Raw genomic sequence first — 18,816 nt, 5'->3', positions numbered from 1 at the left:
CTAGTCCCATGCATCATTGTCAAGCATCAGAAATAACACCAAGTGATTTGCAAAATTAAACACAATAGTATATTTCATTTTGATACTTTATAAACACACTTCAAATACTTCAGGTCCAGTGGAGACTCACAAATAATCTTTGACAAATACAGTGAAGAGATTAATAGGAGTTGGCTTTGTTTGTTGTTTTTTGGGGGGGGGGGGGGAGGGGGTTGGTTTTTGTTTTTGTTTGTTTGTTTGTTTGTTTGTTTGTTTGTTTCCCCAGTCCCTTGGGAATATGAAGAAGAGACTGCCACCAGCTGTTAACATATTTTTTTTTACCCCATTCTGCCTCGCCTCATCAATAAGCTGCTTGATTTCAACCTGCTGCTGCAAGCCTCAAATCTTGCAAGCCTCAAATCTTGGAATAATCATATTCACCCCTAGAAAGCTGAACGCAGTTGACAAAATACTCACAGCCATGCCTTAGTCTACTCTAACCAGGAAAAAAAAATCTATTAGTTTGGTTTCCTATCCTCTTCTCTTATTTCTCGGAAATCTGTCCATCAAATTTCAGATGTTGCTCAGTGTTGTCTTCACTACAAGATGAGCAGCATGACATGGGAGCTGTCATTTGTCTTTCATTTCTAGACTGTATTACAGATATTATATGATTACAGGAGATCAAGTGGGTAAAATCCTGTTTCATTTCCCTGGAGGCTGCAGATCATCCTTATATAAACTGTAACAGTTTTTAAGTGTTCCTCCTGCTGTTGGCTCTCTTCCTGTGCTTCAAATGGATCTTTTTAGTCCCTGGGATGAGCATGCCCAGGGGTGTCTGGTGTGAGGGCACTGTGCTGGCACATCTCCTTCACAGCCAGACCATGACGGGGGAAGATTTTTTGTTGAGTTCACCAGTTTCAGATTTTAGACATCTTGCAAAATGTTTCCAATGCTGCACAAAATCAGTGGAATTCTGGTGCTCAGAAGGTTGTCAGCCAGCTTTATTAAGCCCATTCAAAAAACACCTGTGAGAGTAACAAGTCTGGGCCAAGGGAAAACAAAAGACAAATAGAAAAAACAGACCCTCCCTTAAAAAAAAAAATCCTATGGGGAGGAGCAGTGTAAGGTGTGTTCATAAAGTCCTCCTGCCAGGAAGACAAGGAAAAACAAGCTTTGGGACCTCGTCCAGCTCATCACCTGGAATGCAGATACGAGTGTTGCCCATGGCCACTCCTCGGCTCCTAGCCCTGGTGCCCAGCTCACTTTCTTCTTCCAATTACATGGTACAAGCCAACCAGCAACTTAAATTAGGGTAGATGCAGGTAGCAGGCTGTCTCCCCACAACACATTCGCGTACAACCGCACCGGTAAAATGCACCTGTCCCACAGCGAACACCAAAGATGTGGCCCTCTCTGGGGACAGTTCTCACATTGCTGTATCTGTCCTTGGCCTGACCAGCTCTAGCAGTGGGATCACTTCTGTCTCTTGGTCTGGATGTAAGTCATAGCCACCTAATAATACCAACCCAGTCTGAACTAACCAAGAACAATTATATCAGTGCAAAAATGGAAACGAGGAAGGAAATAACAGCCTTTCCACAAAACAGTAATTTTGAACTTGGTCAAAGTGCATGAAATAGTTTGCACAGAAGTTATCTGAGTTTGTATCTGAAGATAGTGAAGAACCTTTTCCTAACCCCCAGCCTAACCCTCCCCTGTCCCAGCTCCATGCCGTCCCCTCGGGTCCTGTCGCTGTCCCCAGAGAGCAGAGCTCAGCGCCTGCCCCTCCACTCCCCTCGTGAGGGAGCTGCAGGCCGCCATGAGGCCTCCCCTCAGCCTGCTCCGCTCTGGGCTGAACAAACCAAGGGACCTCAGCCGCTCCTCATATCTCTTGCCCTCCAGACCCTTCACCATCTTTGCAGCCCTCCTTTGGACACTCTCTTATAGTTTTATGTCCTTATTGGCACTGAAAACTGTACTTACTACTCAAAGTGAGTCTGCACCAGTGCAGAGCAGAGTAGGACACTCACTTCCCTTGACTGGTTAGCAGGGCTGTGCCTGATGTACTCCACTATATGGTTGGTCCTTTTGGCTGCCAGGGCACACCACTGACTCATATTCAACTTGTCTTTGACCAGAACCCCCAGATCATTTTCCACAGGTCTGCTTTCCAGCCTCACATCCCCCCAGTCAGTATGTATATCCAGGGTTGCCACATCACAGGTGCAGAATCTGGCACTTGCTCTTGTTAAACTTCATGCAGTCTGTCATTGCCCAGCCCTCTAATTTGTCTAGACATTTCTCAGCCTTTAAGAGAATCAACAGTTCCTCCCAGTTTAGTATTGTCAGCAAACTTAGTGCACCTTTAAGTCCTGCATTCAACTTATTTATGAAAATATTGAAGAGAACTGGTCCTAAAATGGAGTCCAACAGAACCCCACTACTGACTGGCCACAAGCCTGATGTAACCACATTTACTATAACCCTTTGAGCCTTACCCATCAGCCAATTGTTCACCCATTGCATTATGCATTTATCTAGCTGTACGCTGGACACTTTATCCAGAAGGATACTGTGAGAAATAGCATCAAAAGCTGTGCTGAAATACAAACAGATTACATTGACTGGCTTTCCTTGGTCAGCTAGTTAGATGACCTTGTCTTAAAAGCAAATTAAGTACATTAGGCTTTCCCCTCATGAACCTGTGTTGGCTACGACCAATGACTGCATTGTCTTTCAGGTGTTCTTCAATAACTCACAGAACAATCTTCTCCATAATTTTACCCGGCACTGAAGTGAGACTGACAGACCTGTAATTACCAGGGCCTTCTTTCTCGCCCTTCTTGAAAACTGGGAAAACATTTGCCACTTTCAGTTGACTGGGATCTCTCCAGATTCCCAAGACCACTGAAAAGTAATTGAGAGAGGTCTCATAATGACATCAGTCAGCTCTTTGAGTACCCTAGGATGACCTCACTGATTCTGAACTCTGGACCTGTGTCTATACCCTTTTTTCTCTGATCCCTTTTTGAAGCTGTTGACACCACCTCCTCCATAAAATCCCATGGAGATGGCTTCCAGGTCATGGCCCACCACATAAAGATGTCATTTCTTTTATGTGCTTTAAACCAGCTTCACACCAGTTGCAATGGCTTCCAGAAGTTTTTATATTGAAGGAGAATACCAGTTCTACATGAACCTTAAATACCACCTCCGTGATTTTATGTCTGGCATATGCCACATCAGCCCTATCCTCCCAAACTGCTATCTTCCCAAGTCCCAGCTATTCTCTAGTTGCTACATCCCTTAATCATTTCAGTTACTTCTCCCTGTACTTTTTTTAAAGACTATTCTGTCTTTTTTGAGATGTAAACACAAATCTGCACACAGTATCAAAGGTATAGGTGCTCTAAGGCTTTGGACAGCTGCAAAGTGATGTTTTTTCTTTGCACCTAGTACCTGATGACAGACAGTGCTTTGGGGTAAGACAGGAAGGATCCTTATCCTTCTTGCAGACTTACAAACTAAAGCTTGTGAACAGGTCTGCAAGTCTTAATTACTCATTCTATAATATTGTGTGTGTGTGTTTCATGATCTGGAAGTACAAATGTTGCAGTGTCTTTCAGTAGTAGTATCTGTTGGTTGCCACTGTACAGGAAGCTATGCTGCTCATGAGTTTTATAGGAGTTTCTGAGCCTTCATGGTCATGAATTGAACAGTGAGCTGAAGTTTCAGAACTAAGCCCCTCTTCTTCCCCTGTGCTTTTACCATGTTTGTGGTCATTTAGACGAATATGCTTGACTCTGCAAATGTAATGAGCTGAGAGATGTGGCTCAGCAGAGAGGTGGTAACTCAGCATGCCTCAATAACCCAGTTCCTTTGGCTCCAAAACTTTGGAGAGTTGTCAATGACATAGGAAAAAATTAGCCTCTTGCTATGCTTTCTGTGGAGCCCATTGCTCACAGAAGCAATCACCTTTTGTACTTTTGGCTCTTACTTGTTCAGATTACTTTGAGCTAAACTAGGGACCTACTGGGTAAGTATTTCTGGCTGATGCCTTTGTAATACTTGTCTGTTGCATAGCAAGGCAAATTCAGAAAGAAAAATAAATGTATATCAAAAAGGATAGAAGGATTCATTTGTATGTATCTATGCATGTATATGCAAATTTGAGGGGGTGCAAAATTCTGAAAATGTGGATTTTAAGGGGGTGCAAAATTCTGAAAATGTGGATTTTAAGAATATGTTTTTCTTGGCATTAAAAATATTTTTTTATTGTCTTAAAGAACACATGCCACTGAAATTCAAGGTAGCAATAAGAAGCCTATGACCAACAAAGGATTGACCTTGAAGGAAAATAAAGTTCTTTCCAAGAAAAAGAAATTAAGGTAGCAATTGATAAAAAAAAAAAAAAAAACTTTTTTTTTCCTTCATATTTCAACTCAATTGGAGAATGAGGAATTAAAATCCATAATACACATTTCTACTTCTGCCTATTTTTTTTTTTTGAGAAATTATTTAAGCAATGATGGCTTTCCATTTGAGACTGCTTCTGTAGTACTACACTAATTATCAAACGTATATAGGCATTGAACGTTCCCCTCCATCAATATTGATGTTGAATTTATGTTTTAAAAAAGATGCCAGTTTGTACCACCTGTTTCATAAGCAAATGCATTGACACTTGCTTCAGGATTCTGGTTTTGCATTCTGTGGCTGAAGGCCAGGTATAAATAAATTAATCAGGTTATTACGTTGGCCCACACTATGAATTACAACTCTGCACACAGAGAGCAGAACATTTGACACTTGCCCTCCTGACCTGCAGAACGGCTGAAGAACTGGCACAGAAACATGGGTATGCTTTCCAAGAGGTTTGAAAGTCAGCCAGCCCAGCAGAGCAGAACAAATGTTTGAATCAAGGCAAGCTAAAATATTTTAACATAGGCCTATCAATGAAGGTCTTCGCTCTCTCCTCTGACCATTATGCCTTAGGTGAGAACTGTCTCGAACCATTGGTCCTTTCAATCCATAGGAAACATAACTGACCATGACTACTGTTGTATAAATACAGAAAATACCACCTGATGTGCTTTCAATGCTTTTGGTGAAGGCAAATTCAAGGGGTGATATTTGAGAGATTTGGGGTGCATCAGGCACAGCCCTGCTAACCAGTCAAGGGAAGTGAGTGTCCTGCTCTGCTCTGCACCAGTGCAGCCTCACTTTGAGTACCGAGTACAGTTTTCACTGCCAATAAGGACATAAAACTATAAGAGAGTGTCCAAAGGAGGGCTGCAAAGATGGTGAAGGGTCTGGAAGGCAAGAGATATGAGGAGTGGCAGAGGTCCCTTGGTTTGTTCAGCCCCGAGCAGAGCAGGCTGAGGGGAGGCCTCATGGCGGCCTGCAGCTCCCTCACGAGGGGAGCGGAGGGGCAGGCGCTGAGCTCTGCTCTCTGGGGACAGCGACAGGACCCGAGGGAACGGCATGGAGCTGGGACAGGGGAGGGTCAGGCTGGGGGTTAGGGAAAGGTTCTGCACCCAGAGGTGGTCGGGCACTGGGACAGGCTCCCCAGGGTGAGTGGTCACAGCACTGAGCCTGTCAGAGTTCATGAAGCATTTGGACAAAGCTCTCAGACACCCGATCTGATTTTTGCGTAGTCCTGTGTGGAGCTGGAAGTTCGAATCAATAATCCTTGTGGGTCCCTTCCAATTCAGGATATTCTAAGATTCTATATTTTTATGCATTGTCAAAATGGAATAAACACATTTGAAAAGCAAAGTTGAAAATAAGCCATTCAAAACAAGCCTGTCAAAATAGCCAAAGGCTTAGTATGTATCAATCACTTTTGGCATGCAAATACCCCTCTGACATCAACAGAGAAAATACAACAATACATCAAAATGATGGCAATAAAGCACCACCCACTCATCAGGTGAAGAAGATATAATGTGGAGAAGACCCAGGGAGGTGTACAGAGGTCTTCTCATTGGTATTTGGTCACTGGCCAACATGAGGGGGGACTTAGCCGTATGATCTCCTGCACCCCTCTCCCCTTCCTTGCTGCGGGGTGAGTACTGGAAGCAGTCACAGCACAGCAGGGCCTAGAAGCACAGCTCACTGCTTTCTTTTCTGATGGAAATTTTGGTCCATACAATGGAAGTATTTATTTGTGAAGAGGGAATCAAAGCTGGAATCTAGAAGTATCTCATGACACCCAGCCCTGCAGAGAAGGACTTGGGGGTTCTGGTGTATGAAAAGCTTGACATGAGCCAGCAGTGTGTGCTTGCAGCCCAGAAGGCCAACTGCATCCTGGGCTGCATCAACAGAGCAGTGGCCAGCAGGGGGAGGGAGGCGATTGTCCCTCTCTGCTCTGCCTTCACAAGGCCCCACCTGGAGTGCTGCGTCCAGGTCTGGGGCCCCCAGCACAAGAAGGATGTGGGGCTGTTAGAGCTGGTCCAGAGGAAAGCCACGAAGTTGATCAGAGGGCCGGAGCACCTCTCCTATGAGGAAAGACTGAGAGAGCTGGGGCTGTTCATCCTGAGAAGAGAAGGCTCTAGGGAGGCCTCACTGCGGCCTTTCAGTACCTAAATGGGGCTTATAAAAAAGATGGAGAGTGACTTATTACAAAAGCAGATAGTGACAGAACAAGGAGAAACAGTTTTAAGCTAAATAGATTTACATTAGATGTTAGGAGGAAATTCTTCAGTCAGATGGTGGTAAGGCACTGGCACAGGTTGCCCAGAGAAGCTGTGGATGCCCCATCCCTGCAGATGCTCAAGGCCAGGTTGGACAAGGCCCCGGGAAACATGATCTACTGGGTGGCATCCCTGCCTATGGCAGGGGGGGGTGAAAATAAATGATCTTTAAGGTTCCTCCCAACTCAAGCCATTCTATGGTTCTATGATTTACTATGTATTGTTTTTATGGTATAGCACAATAGTTGTGCATAGCATTTTGATATATTAAGTGAACAGTTCTTATCTTATAATTTTATGATGTAAAATGAAATATATGTGAATATAAATAAATACATGTATGGGTGTACTTTTAAACACATAGATCCCAGTGCTGACAGCACAGAAATAAGGAAGTCAGTTTCTCACTTGCTTAAAAGAGCTGTCAGTTTTCAGCCTGTCCGGGGGAAAAAATAAATAATGAAATCAAGTACAATGCTGAAAAAAAAAAAAAAAGAGGGAAAGTTGTTGTTAATGATGACAAACTGAAGTCTACACTGGCAAATACACCAGCTGTAAAAACAGTCTTTGAATTCTCATGAATGAGTTGCTAAAGACAATCTTAGTCAATTAACAAGTCATTCTTCAGCTGCCTAAGAGATAGCTCACCATGGTCACAGCTTGCCTTGGCCCTCACATTACAGCTCAGTTGTTTCCCAAGACAGTGCACATACAAACACACACATTCCACCAGCTGCCTTCACTAGATGAATACAAATAGACAAAGATGCTGAAAAATCCTGAGGAACCTGATCAGAAATTAATAGTTTAGGTCAGGTTACCTTCAAGCTTTCCTTTCAACACAAAGTATAGAAAATTTATGCATTCCCTCACAGAAGAAATTTGCCTCTGATGGGTGAAATACACTCTGTGGGGTCTGATTCTGGACCAATTGTCATGTGTTTCAGGCTTGGTTGATTACCTCCTAGCTGGACTCTTATTAAGCTACACTGAAGGATGTTCCAGTCCTGGATTTCTAGATGTCTCTTTGAACCAGAAGTGCAATGGGCTTTTTCTCTCCCATCAGTCTGTTTTGTACATTCAGTGGGTACCTGTACCTCCTTTGCCACTACAAAACATGCAAACCAACAATCAGTATTTAATCTGGGATGGGAGCATCTGCAGCAGTTTACATCCTCCTAACAGATAAGCAGTCTTCACAATCACAATATCCCATATTCCATGATGTGACTGTGAACCCATCTTGATGTATTCCCAAGGGATCAGGTTCCTAAGACCTCTGCAAAGGGGCAGAGGAAAGAAACACTTCTGAGGGTCTTTTCAGAGTTTCCAGTGCTTTGGCCAGGGGTAGGATGATTCTGCTGCTGTCTACAAGCTCGTAAAGCAGAGGAAAGGTCAAACTAAATTGGATTTGCCCTTGATTAGCTGTTAGACTTTTCAAAATCTCCAAGCTGTGCAGAAACTGAACAAGTTTTTCAGAAAGAGAATGTGGATGTAAGATCTAATGAAGATGAACACTGAGCATTTCAGCTCTCTGTCCTTCGAATGGGAATATCACTTTCTCACCTCAGAGAGGTGCATGTTTAGGTTTCATAGGCAACAAACTGGGATGTCTAGCAGGAAAGTTTCTTTTAAAATGAAGGATTCACAGGGAAAGAAGGACATTGCATAAATAATTCAGTATCAATATAAATAAAAAAAAAAGAGAATAAAAATTAAAAGCTCTGTTCAAGATTCTTCTCATCCTTCTCCTTGAAACCTGTAGAAAAAATTAGCAAGAAGCAAGCGAAATCAAAATTCATTGCAGACCTGTTGAAGGCCACCACAAGGGAAGTCCTTGGAAAGTGCCAGAGGAAATGTAACCTAGAGAAAGATTTAGGCTTCTTAAAAGAAGACTTCACCTCTCATCTAGCCTACCATTAACTGGACTTCCCTAGTGATAACATGCCCCAGTCATACCTTCTATCATCAATATAGTTTAAATGTTCGTTTGTATTTCAGTGCTGGAAGTGCCACAGAACCTTCTGGGAGTCTCTTTTAACCCATACTTGTGAACGTTGCTACAATATAGTAATGCCCAAATGTTGTTCAGAACACGATAGTAATATTTCTAAAACAAAATATGGAGTGCGTACAGCTTTGACATCCATAATATGTGGCTATGCAAGGAGCAATATGCAAGTTCCAAACTTCTGTCTACTGGGTTTTGAAGAGAGATGATGATTTTTGAAGAGAGAAGAAGTGCGGGAAGGAGATGAAAGAAAACAGATATGTATTTTAGGCTTTAAAAGGACCCAAGTACATAGACAAATCAGCAAGGAGTTCTGCATTGTAGAGGAAAAAATGTAAGTTCTGTAATATTTCCTTAATATAAGTTAAAAAGAAAAAATGTAAATATTCTTTGAAAGACTAGAGGAGTCCTCTGTCCTAACTTAAAAAGAGTTTGATTAATCACTTTAATCACACTTAGTGCACTTTTCTACTCAGCTGCATAATGATTTTTATGCTTATGCATGAAAATGCCATATTTGTATTGCTTACAACAGCACAAGTAGCAAGCTCAAAAAAATACAGGACTGACTTCACTTAATTGTTATCATAGGTAAGGCTTAGGCTAAGTCATTCCTCCAGTGACTTCCAGATGGTGATTCAGAGAAGGTGGGTGAGGCTCCAGCTCTGACTTACCTTCAGAGGATATTTCTTTCTCTACAACCACAGCAGAAGTTTGAAGAGACTGTTCTCATAAATCTGGTACCTAGGCATGACTCCTAATTTTGGTAGTTGTAAATGCTTTTTTCAGTTGTAAATGCTTTCTTCAATGCTTTTTCAGTAGTTTCAGATGCTCTTCACATGTGCTTTCCTTAGGACTGTGTCCACTGTGCAGAATGCTCCGTTGCTTAATGAGAGGAAGGAAACTACTGTTTGGCTCAGTAATTTGGATCCATTTGTGTCAACATTGCCCATCACATCTCTTGCCACTCAGGAAAGTGGAATTCCAAATAAATCAGACTTCATTAATTAAGCCAGAATATATTTTTTGGAACTATTACTGGATTACATTCAATAGGAATTGCAAATCATCTGTTACATGTCAGAGGATCTTGCCAAAATATTTTCAAAAATAATCATTTCATGGTGCCTGACTAAGTAACACAATTTGAACATCCCTTTCCAAACACATGCTGTGCCTTTTTAGATACAACTTTTCAGCCAACTGTTTCTCTGTCACAATCTCCTCAACTCTTCCAAGAAACTTCTCTACATAAAATTATCCAACCTTTCTTCACTGGGTGCACGTGCTTATTGGGCACTTGTTATCTCTACAAATATACCTGCTTGACACAATGCAGTGCCACGTAGAGAAACTTAAACGAGCCCTGAAGAAGTCAGAGAGGTATCCACATCTGCATTAGACTTCTCTTTACCCAAGACTAAAGCATCCAGCCTTGCAAGTGTCCTCATCTGCTCTGCACTAGGGCTGCCACTCTGGCTCTGGTTCCTAAAGTTGATCATTCATTAAATTGTGCTGTCTACATACCCCTTCCCCTCAGATTTCAAAGCAATGTTTTTTCCTCCTATGGAGACAAAATAAGTGGGAGCTATCAGAAGCCTGCAAAAAAAAAATATTAGGCTGACTTTTATTTAGAGAAAGTAGTGAACATGGCAACAAATCCCATGGAAACAGCCTCAAGGCAAATGTGTCATCTGGTGTCTTCATGCCCTCGGGTGGTAAAGGCTTCTTCCCTTTCCACATTTACAGACACAGATAAGGGAGCCAAGCAGTGATACAATACTTGGAGCTGGGCTACAAGAAAGAAATATGACTGTGAGGCATAAATTAACACTAGAGTGAATAACTTTAAATTATATTGAGAAACACTCATTTTAGCACAGTGGAGGTTTAAGGTTGACATTTAGTTTAAACTAGTTGTCTAAACTCCCTCTTCCATGAGGATAGGTGGGTTCCTTGCAGATAACTATCTAGGGGGCTGGAGTTACACAAGATGGACACATGGAGGAAGACAGGCTCTGTAGAACTACTCCCTTATTCTTCCCTGCTAAGGGCTGCCACATCTTTCAGATCTGTCATGCGGGTTTTCCTCTAAGACCCAAGACAGAAAAAAGTCTGCCTATAGGTTCTCTTCAGAACTGGGAAGCTTCTCACACAAAGTCATTTCTTATGCAAAATCCTTTTAATGAAGCTTCCTTCAGCCTTCTCTCAAGATGTGGATTGAACAAAGGGGGGGGGGGGGTATTATTGTTATTATTATTTGCTTTTGCTTCTGCCTGTTTTCTATTCCCCTCTGTTAGAATTTTACAAGAAGGCCACTAATCAAATCTAAATTTAAATAAAAATCCTATTGCATTATCTTTTATTGTTGGTACTATTGCTCTCATAATGCTGAATAATGTTAATGGTGTGCAACCACAGGATAAAGTAAAAAAAAAAAAAAATCTCATTCTGGCATTTCTTGTTTCACATTGAACTTAAGACAGATTTTGCTAGATCAAATATGGTCTGGTCTATTTTATTGCAAAATAACTCACATTTTCTTTTTCATTTTCTGCAAAGGCTACAGATAAGCAATTATTTTATGCAGAATACTAAACAAACGATAGCCATATACATATCTACATAGCCCACTCATTAATACATTCATGAGATAGAACACTTATGCATTCCAAACATTTTTGCAAGTAATTTATACATTTTGAACAGAGATGTTGCATTTTCAATGCAAGGTCTAATTCTAAAGAATGCTACCCCCCTGTATCAGTGCAGTCAGCATTTTGCCAGCCACTCCTTCTACATCTTTGCTTTCATCCATTTCTACATGCCTTTTGTCTTTGCATTTGATTCTATTAGCACTGAGATCAATCACAAGATTCCTGCTGGGAGCAGAGGGAGATGTCTAAATCCAGTATTTATGATATATAAATCCAATATTTGTCACCATTCCTCTCTAACACCAGCTGCAAACCAGTGTCTGCTCTTCTAACTCATCAGTTTTAGATATTTAAATGTTTAGGTCTTCTTGCAATTTAAAACAAAGAAGATAAAAATATGAACATGAAAAACCTTTCAAATAATGTTGCCTTGTATTAACACCGTAGAATTTTTGCACAGTTCATTTTCTAATTTAATTTCATATATTCACAGTTGCACTACTTTTTTAGCTACACAGTCCCCACAGGACAAAAGGTTAATTTCTCTCTGGTTTTCACAAGAGCTGAGCAAGCAAAGCTCATATTCACTGGATGTTTATGAGTTTTCAGAGTGCACAAAATGCACCAACTTACAAAAACATACCAACTGCAGCCATTCAGATGAGGAAAACCAACTTGAAGATCTGAAGATTGTAGAACGGTCTACCCCAGAACTTTCTTTTTGTGAAACTGTTCCTTCATTACTTACTGTGGTGACTCTTCTTGAGAAATACACTTCTGATAGTTTTCACATTGGGTAGAAAAAATTAAGTATATTTTTTCTCTTTGATACCCGCTCACTAGCAAAGGGAAAGTTATTAAAATTATATGTATTCTCATATCATTTTTATTGCCTGAGAATGTACAGTACATGTAAGATTGCTCATCTTAGTAAATATACTTGTAAAAACACTTTAATTATGAATACTTGCCACTGGATATCATTTTTAATCCAGTTAAGATCGATGATGGATGACAGACATGCAAAGTAAATACCATTTTAATCAAAACAATTGTTGTAACTGAACTCTGTTATTTCACTACTGTCATCTCCTTCAGTAACATGGAAAATTAAAATTATTTCTCTGATATTTCCAAACTTGGAATTTCAAGACTGTCACTACTATGAAGTAAACAAATCTTTTCATTTGCTTTTTTTTTTTTTGATTCAATGTTTACTCTTGTTGTAAAACAGATTCCATGGGAAATATAAAATTTTAAACTGTCTTTTTTGTTAGACTGGTAAATTAGCACACAATTCACTGATGTTTTAAGTTCCTGTGTTACCACAGAGTTTAAGATAATTCTGAACAACACATACCATTTGTATGCATGTATACAGCCCCATCTTCCAGGTTCCTAAATTAGTCCCAGGATTACCACAGATTTCATTAGGTGTTGTTTAGACCAGGGTTGTTATTTCCAAACAAATGACAGAGAATGAATCAGCAGTGAAGATGGTCTGTGGATATGAATTTGATATAATCTGGAAGGCTGGAGGACTTTCCAGAATACTGGAAAATTGCTACAAAAAACAGTGTGCTTCCCTAGGAGAGACAAATTGATATGAGGGTTAACATGAGGACCACAATCCACAGGGAGTGTGCGGCTATGTACATCACTGCCTTATCAACATCACCTTTATCGATTATAAATATTCAAAACCTATAAAGCAGACAAGTGTTAGAATTTGGCTTTTAAAAACAATAAATGTTGGATTGTTTTTACTTACCATCTGATTTGTCTTTGGAGAAAATTAGAGTCATGCTTTTGAGTTTTTCACTGCAACCAGTAAGACTAATAGCTGTTTATGGACTCTTTCTTTTTGAAATAAGCGATCTATCTCCTGTAACCACTTGTTTCCAGGAATGAAGGCTTTGACTGAAAAAATAACCACTGCACAACTTGAGATCTACTGTTCCCCATAAAAAGCTGGCAATTCTGAAATGCAGTGCAGCTTTCCAGAAATAAGAGGGAAACTGGAACTACATAGGAGTTTTATCAGATAACATAAAAGAAAACAAAAGTGTTACCATCCTTGTTAGTAGGCACAGAGAAAAACAGCAGCTGCTTGGTAGCCGAGCACCTCCTGTGCTTTAGGGCTGCTCAGAACCTGGGATTGTTCCCAGTGTTACCTTTAGTCATCTCCAGTGCTGGACCTGAGAATTTTCTAATACACACTGGACCTCAGAAATCTGGGGACAATGATGAAGACAGAGAGAGCCAGTATCTGTGAAACAAGGAAGTATATTAAAGTATATTAAACTCTCATCTCTATGCCTAGGTATATCTAGGTTGAACTAAAAACATATGGGGACAGCTCAGGAGCTCCTGATGAGCTCCTGATATCAGAGCTTGTAAAAAGACAACATTCAGTTGACTCTCTACACCACCAGGTAAACGTCCATTCACCCTTGAAAATAAAATAAAAAAAAAAGTCAAAATATAAACTAATTCTCTTTTTAGCATACATCATTTCTGATAAATTTTACTGCTCGTTTTCTTCTACAACCTAAATAGAAAATGAGTTTTAAGCTCTGAATGGGCGTGCTGCATGTGGTGAAGGTGTTGTGTGATTGTCATCTACCAGCAGCTCCATAGCACTGACTTTCACACATCACCACCACTTGGGATGCCTAGGAAGAGGACAGTCACCTATCTATTATGCTGCATGGATGCGTGGTAGAGTCTAATTCAGTTTGACTACCACATCAAAATGCAGCTTGTGCTAGATGCTAATGACAGGCTTCTGCAATTCAATGCTTTCAGCAACAATTTATTATCTTGGATAGTATCTAGCAGGGCACAAGGCATTTTATTCATGAGAATATATTGTAATAAAGGAGAAATACCATCAAAATGCAACTGCTGTTTTCATGACCAATCTGTGGGGGCTTCCACCTATTTAAAATTTTAATACTTTTTTAGAGCTCCCAGCAGCACTAGTGACTAAAATGTAGGAAAATGGCTCCTAGGGCACACAAAGGGGCAAGGACTTTCAGGCAAGGTGACAAAGCAGAAAGAAAACCAAGAAGTCTGTTGTTTCTCCAAGCAGAGCAGCCCTCACTCCTGTTATGGGATTCAGCTTGCAAATACGGGGCTACCACTTACCAGCCTTCTCCACTACCATTTATTTATGTCAGGGTTTTATTCTGTTCAGTAAAAAGGGCATATTTAAAGATGAAGCATACTGGATATATATATACAGAACACTGCATAGCAATGTTTTTTGCTAGGTAGATACAGGCTCAAACTGATCTCTGGTACCTGCAGGAGATCACACACAACTATTTGGCAGCGGCATAGCTCACTCCCACACTGCAGACACCCAAACTGCGACCAATGGCATGGCCAAGATGGGTTAAGCATCACTCCAGAGACTGCAGAGGAACACATGCATGAATAATATGACAGGAGGGTGGCAATTGCTGAGGAAAAGGTGGGGAAAATAACAGTGGGCAGTCACCTCCTCAGCCCCCATAGCATCACTGTTTGCTGTTTACAAGTCAGCTTCTGTCATGGGCCCATGCAGTGCAAGGCACCCGAAAAGAATAGGAGAGATGTGAGATCAACATAGTGAAATGTGGACTTCTAACCCTTGTTTCTCCCTGCTTATAAAACAGCCTGCCTCGGTGAAATTCAAATAAAAGGAATGGCCTCTTTTTTAAGCTTTTAATAGCTACTCTTATAAAAAATAACAATATTAAAAAGAAAGGCGTAACGTGAAATTGTCTAAATGGAGATACAATTTTGTCTTGCCTGATACACGAGTTGAACACTAATGACATCTCAAGAGTCCCATCTTAATTTCAGTCAAACCAAAATCATAATTAATTACTTCAGGAGGCTACTAAATGCCCACAGCACTGGAAAGTCTGTGGAAATCACTTCAGTGCTTCTGCGCCTTAAGTACAAAATCTCAAACATGTAAATGATTAACCAGGTCTTGTCAGTTTTCCATGGAGAGACCGGCTTCTCCCAAAATTTCCTACAGAGCCTCATTCTGACAGTGCGCAAACACACAGGCACACACACACACACAGACTGTTTGCATGAAGTGGTTGCCACAGAGCTGATTTTACAAAGCAACATGCAACATAACCCATTAGAGAATATTGGGAGAACTTGTGGGAGCAGGGGGATCAACCCCAGCTCAAGCCACTAGTGTTAGTGAGTTCATGATGCACTTTTGGTGAAACCATCCACATTCAATTACTGAGGTATAAATAGGAGTGTGGAAAGCAACCCCCTTTAAATAAACCAATGATGCACTTAAAGCAAGGTCCTTTAATGAAAACTCTTCCTTACTTTCCTTTCCATGGGAGAGAACTGGCTCCTATACACTTAAATTCCTGTGCAGTCCTGGGGACTTAAGAACCAGCTTTGATCACTTTTCTCACTGTGGCAGCTTTCTGGTTAAATAAGAGGCCTTTAAACTAAAGAAGGGATAGTATGAAATACACCTAACATCTCCCCCTTAAGGAGAATATTGTTTAACTGAGAGTTGCTAGTGAAAGCAATGAGATGCATTCAGATAATTCAGAGATGCGTTCAGATTGCTCAGACACTAACTCACGTTTGCTGCAGCTGCAGCCTCAGCTAAAAGCCCTTAAGATTTAGGAGCATTGCTGAGTTTTTCAGAAACTCCATGTTAACATTTTCTACTAGCTCGCCTCCCCGAGTCTCACATCTTACAGCTGAGGCAGGAGAGCCTGCAGACCTATCGGGACCACCAGCAGTGCTGCCTGCTGCCCAGTCCTGCCCCCATGCTGGGGGTGGCACTGGCCCAGCCCCACGTTTCGGCTGCTCACCAGAGCGCTGCCTTGGGACTGCCTTTGGCACGGAGCACTGCACAAACTGGGCTGACACGACTCTTTGCCATCACACAGCTCTTGTCACGCGTCAGTTGAAAGCAGCATGCAAAACAAAGATCAACTATTATGTAAAAGAAAGGGGAAAAAAAAAATCTTAGGGCTTACATTTAAATCTTTAAGCAATTACCAGGAAATGAGACTGACTGTACCAGAGAGATAACCTTAGAAGTATGATGCCTGTGTTCATTCCTTTGAGTTGCATTTTGCTTTAATAACCTGGTAAAACAAAGTATGAAATAGATTCTGGCAAATGAACAGGTTATTTCACATTAAATTAACCAGTATTTAATAATTGCTTGTTTCAGATACTATCTCCTTTTATAAGCCAGGTTTTTGAATGTTCAGAATATATGTATTTCCAACCCTAAAAAGGTTTCTTTTGTCATTTGATAGAAAGTCAACCTGCATTGGAGCACAAGAGCAGGAAACCAACACAACAGAATTCCCTCCCAGAAGATATTTTAATTTTATGTAATAAGCAAGGCCTATGACAAAAGTATGTGTAATGTAATGTAATTGTGTCATTTCTCAAAGTTTTACATAATGATTTTCTGTTTCTAAATTGTACTTCATTACTAGGAGCAGGAGAAGGTAATTGTTCTCTGGGTGCTGCTGATAGCTCCTAAGGGTACAATCAATCCTGCTGAGACACGTAATTCATGCACTGTTTGCTTCTGATACAGCTACATTTACGAAAGCAGTGCTGTGATTAGATTCCTCTGGAATAAATGTGCCTATAAATCCCTGTGTTGCAAGTATTTCTAAAAACTACATCCACTAAAGGACTTAGGCCACTAACATAAGGCTGAGGCACAGCTAGCAGGCCTCCAAGCAAACCATAATTCAATAAATAAACAAATAAATCTCATCTATTGCTTAACCCTGGGCACAGTTTCACTCACACAGCACCTTCCTGTCTAACTCCAGTCCACTGGTGCCTGAGGCACTGCTCCAGCTCCTGCTCAGCACGGACTATCTGAGCTTTTCCTACATATGGGAATACAGTCAGGGCATTAAGCCCTCCTCTGCTAAGCTTTTGGAAAGATTGAATTTGATAGGTATTTAACACAGCACAAGCAGAATCAGATGTCTTCACAAAATGCAACCAGGGACACTCTTATAAAAAATAGTTGCCACTTTAGCTGTCAGGAGGTGATCACGAAGGGAGATTGCCTTCTGAAACACCTCAAGCCAGAGGAGAACAGTGCTTTCAGCTCCATTAGGCTAAACACTGCCCTACATTACAATCCAGGTACACACAGAAATTGCACAAACAGAGCAGAAGGTCAGATTCGTCTCTCCAAAATAAGACATCTGCACTGGAGCTAGCTGGAGAAAGATCAGTGTTTTAGGAAATAATTCATCTTACTTAAGGAACGTACCTAAAACTCATGATGTGTTTCACTCCTTAGGGTTGTCTTTCCCATACCAACTGTAATGGGAGCCCCTAAAAGCTAAATCAGATGTTAATGTATGCACTGCAGACTGCTACAGTTAGCTGAAATCAGTCTTGCACTAAGCATATACTAATAATTTAACTAACCAGAAACACAGACAAAAGTGAGTCAGTGCATTGTTTTAATATTATTTATGTTATCATTGGACTGAGCAGAGAGCAGAAAGATTAAATACTGAAAAGGCATAAATATTTCCTAACCATGGAGAAAGTCATATTTAAAGTATATCCTTGTATCATATTGATTTCCATCAATTCTACATAGGCCATTAATATAAAGAAACCAAATTCTGAAGTCAATAATTAAAAATAAAAAATTAAAAAAAATAAAAATAAAAAAATATATGGGAGCCTTGATAAGCCTATAGGACTCCTATGGGAGTCATAATAGTTTCATATGAAGCAGTGTAGCCACTAAAGTTCAAACTGGGTTCCATGGACACAAATATAATCAATTTGTTTCAGTCATTTCTGACTCAGCCTTGAAAAAGATGGATTTTTTTTCATCTTCCATTATAGTCAGATTCTCAGAGCTTTCCTCCCATTTGCGACCAAGCTGTATAGTGCTCGGGTACACCTGTGCTGAGTTGTTCTTTCCACCACTGCCTGTTTCCAACATGCATGTAATTTAAGAAAAGACCACCAATATGAAGGCATATTTCCATTGTTTTTACACCGTCTGGTAGCATGAAACCTCAATGCAGAACTGATTGAGACTTTATGGACAGTATTATATTAAAAACATTTACTAATTCCCTCTGTTAGCCAGACATCATGTATCCAGGCCATCCACATGAAGACAGACTGAAGGGTATGTGATTTTTGCCTGGTGCAGTGATCTGTTCATATATTTACATTTGCAAAATTTATATCAAGATTTCCAAAATGATGACATAGGAATTTTTATCCTTTCAAGCAAATCAGAACTACACATCTGCTTTTAAGAAACAATAACAATGCCCTGTGAATCACCTCTTGTTGACACTAGTCTCTAATTTTGAATATGTCCTTCCCCACCCCATGAATCTTGCCAGTAAAACCTTTCACTCGCTTTGGTACATAGTCTGACTTCCAGGACAGCATCACTGACTGTTTTCCGAGT

This window comes from Anser cygnoides, chromosome 3, assembly GCF_040182565.1.
Source record: "Anser cygnoides isolate HZ-2024a breed goose chromosome 3, Taihu_goose_T2T_genome, whole genome shotgun sequence".
NCBI lineage: Eukaryota > Metazoa > Chordata > Aves > Anseriformes > Anatidae > Anser > Anser cygnoides.
This window is presented reverse-complemented; position numbering follows the sequence as displayed.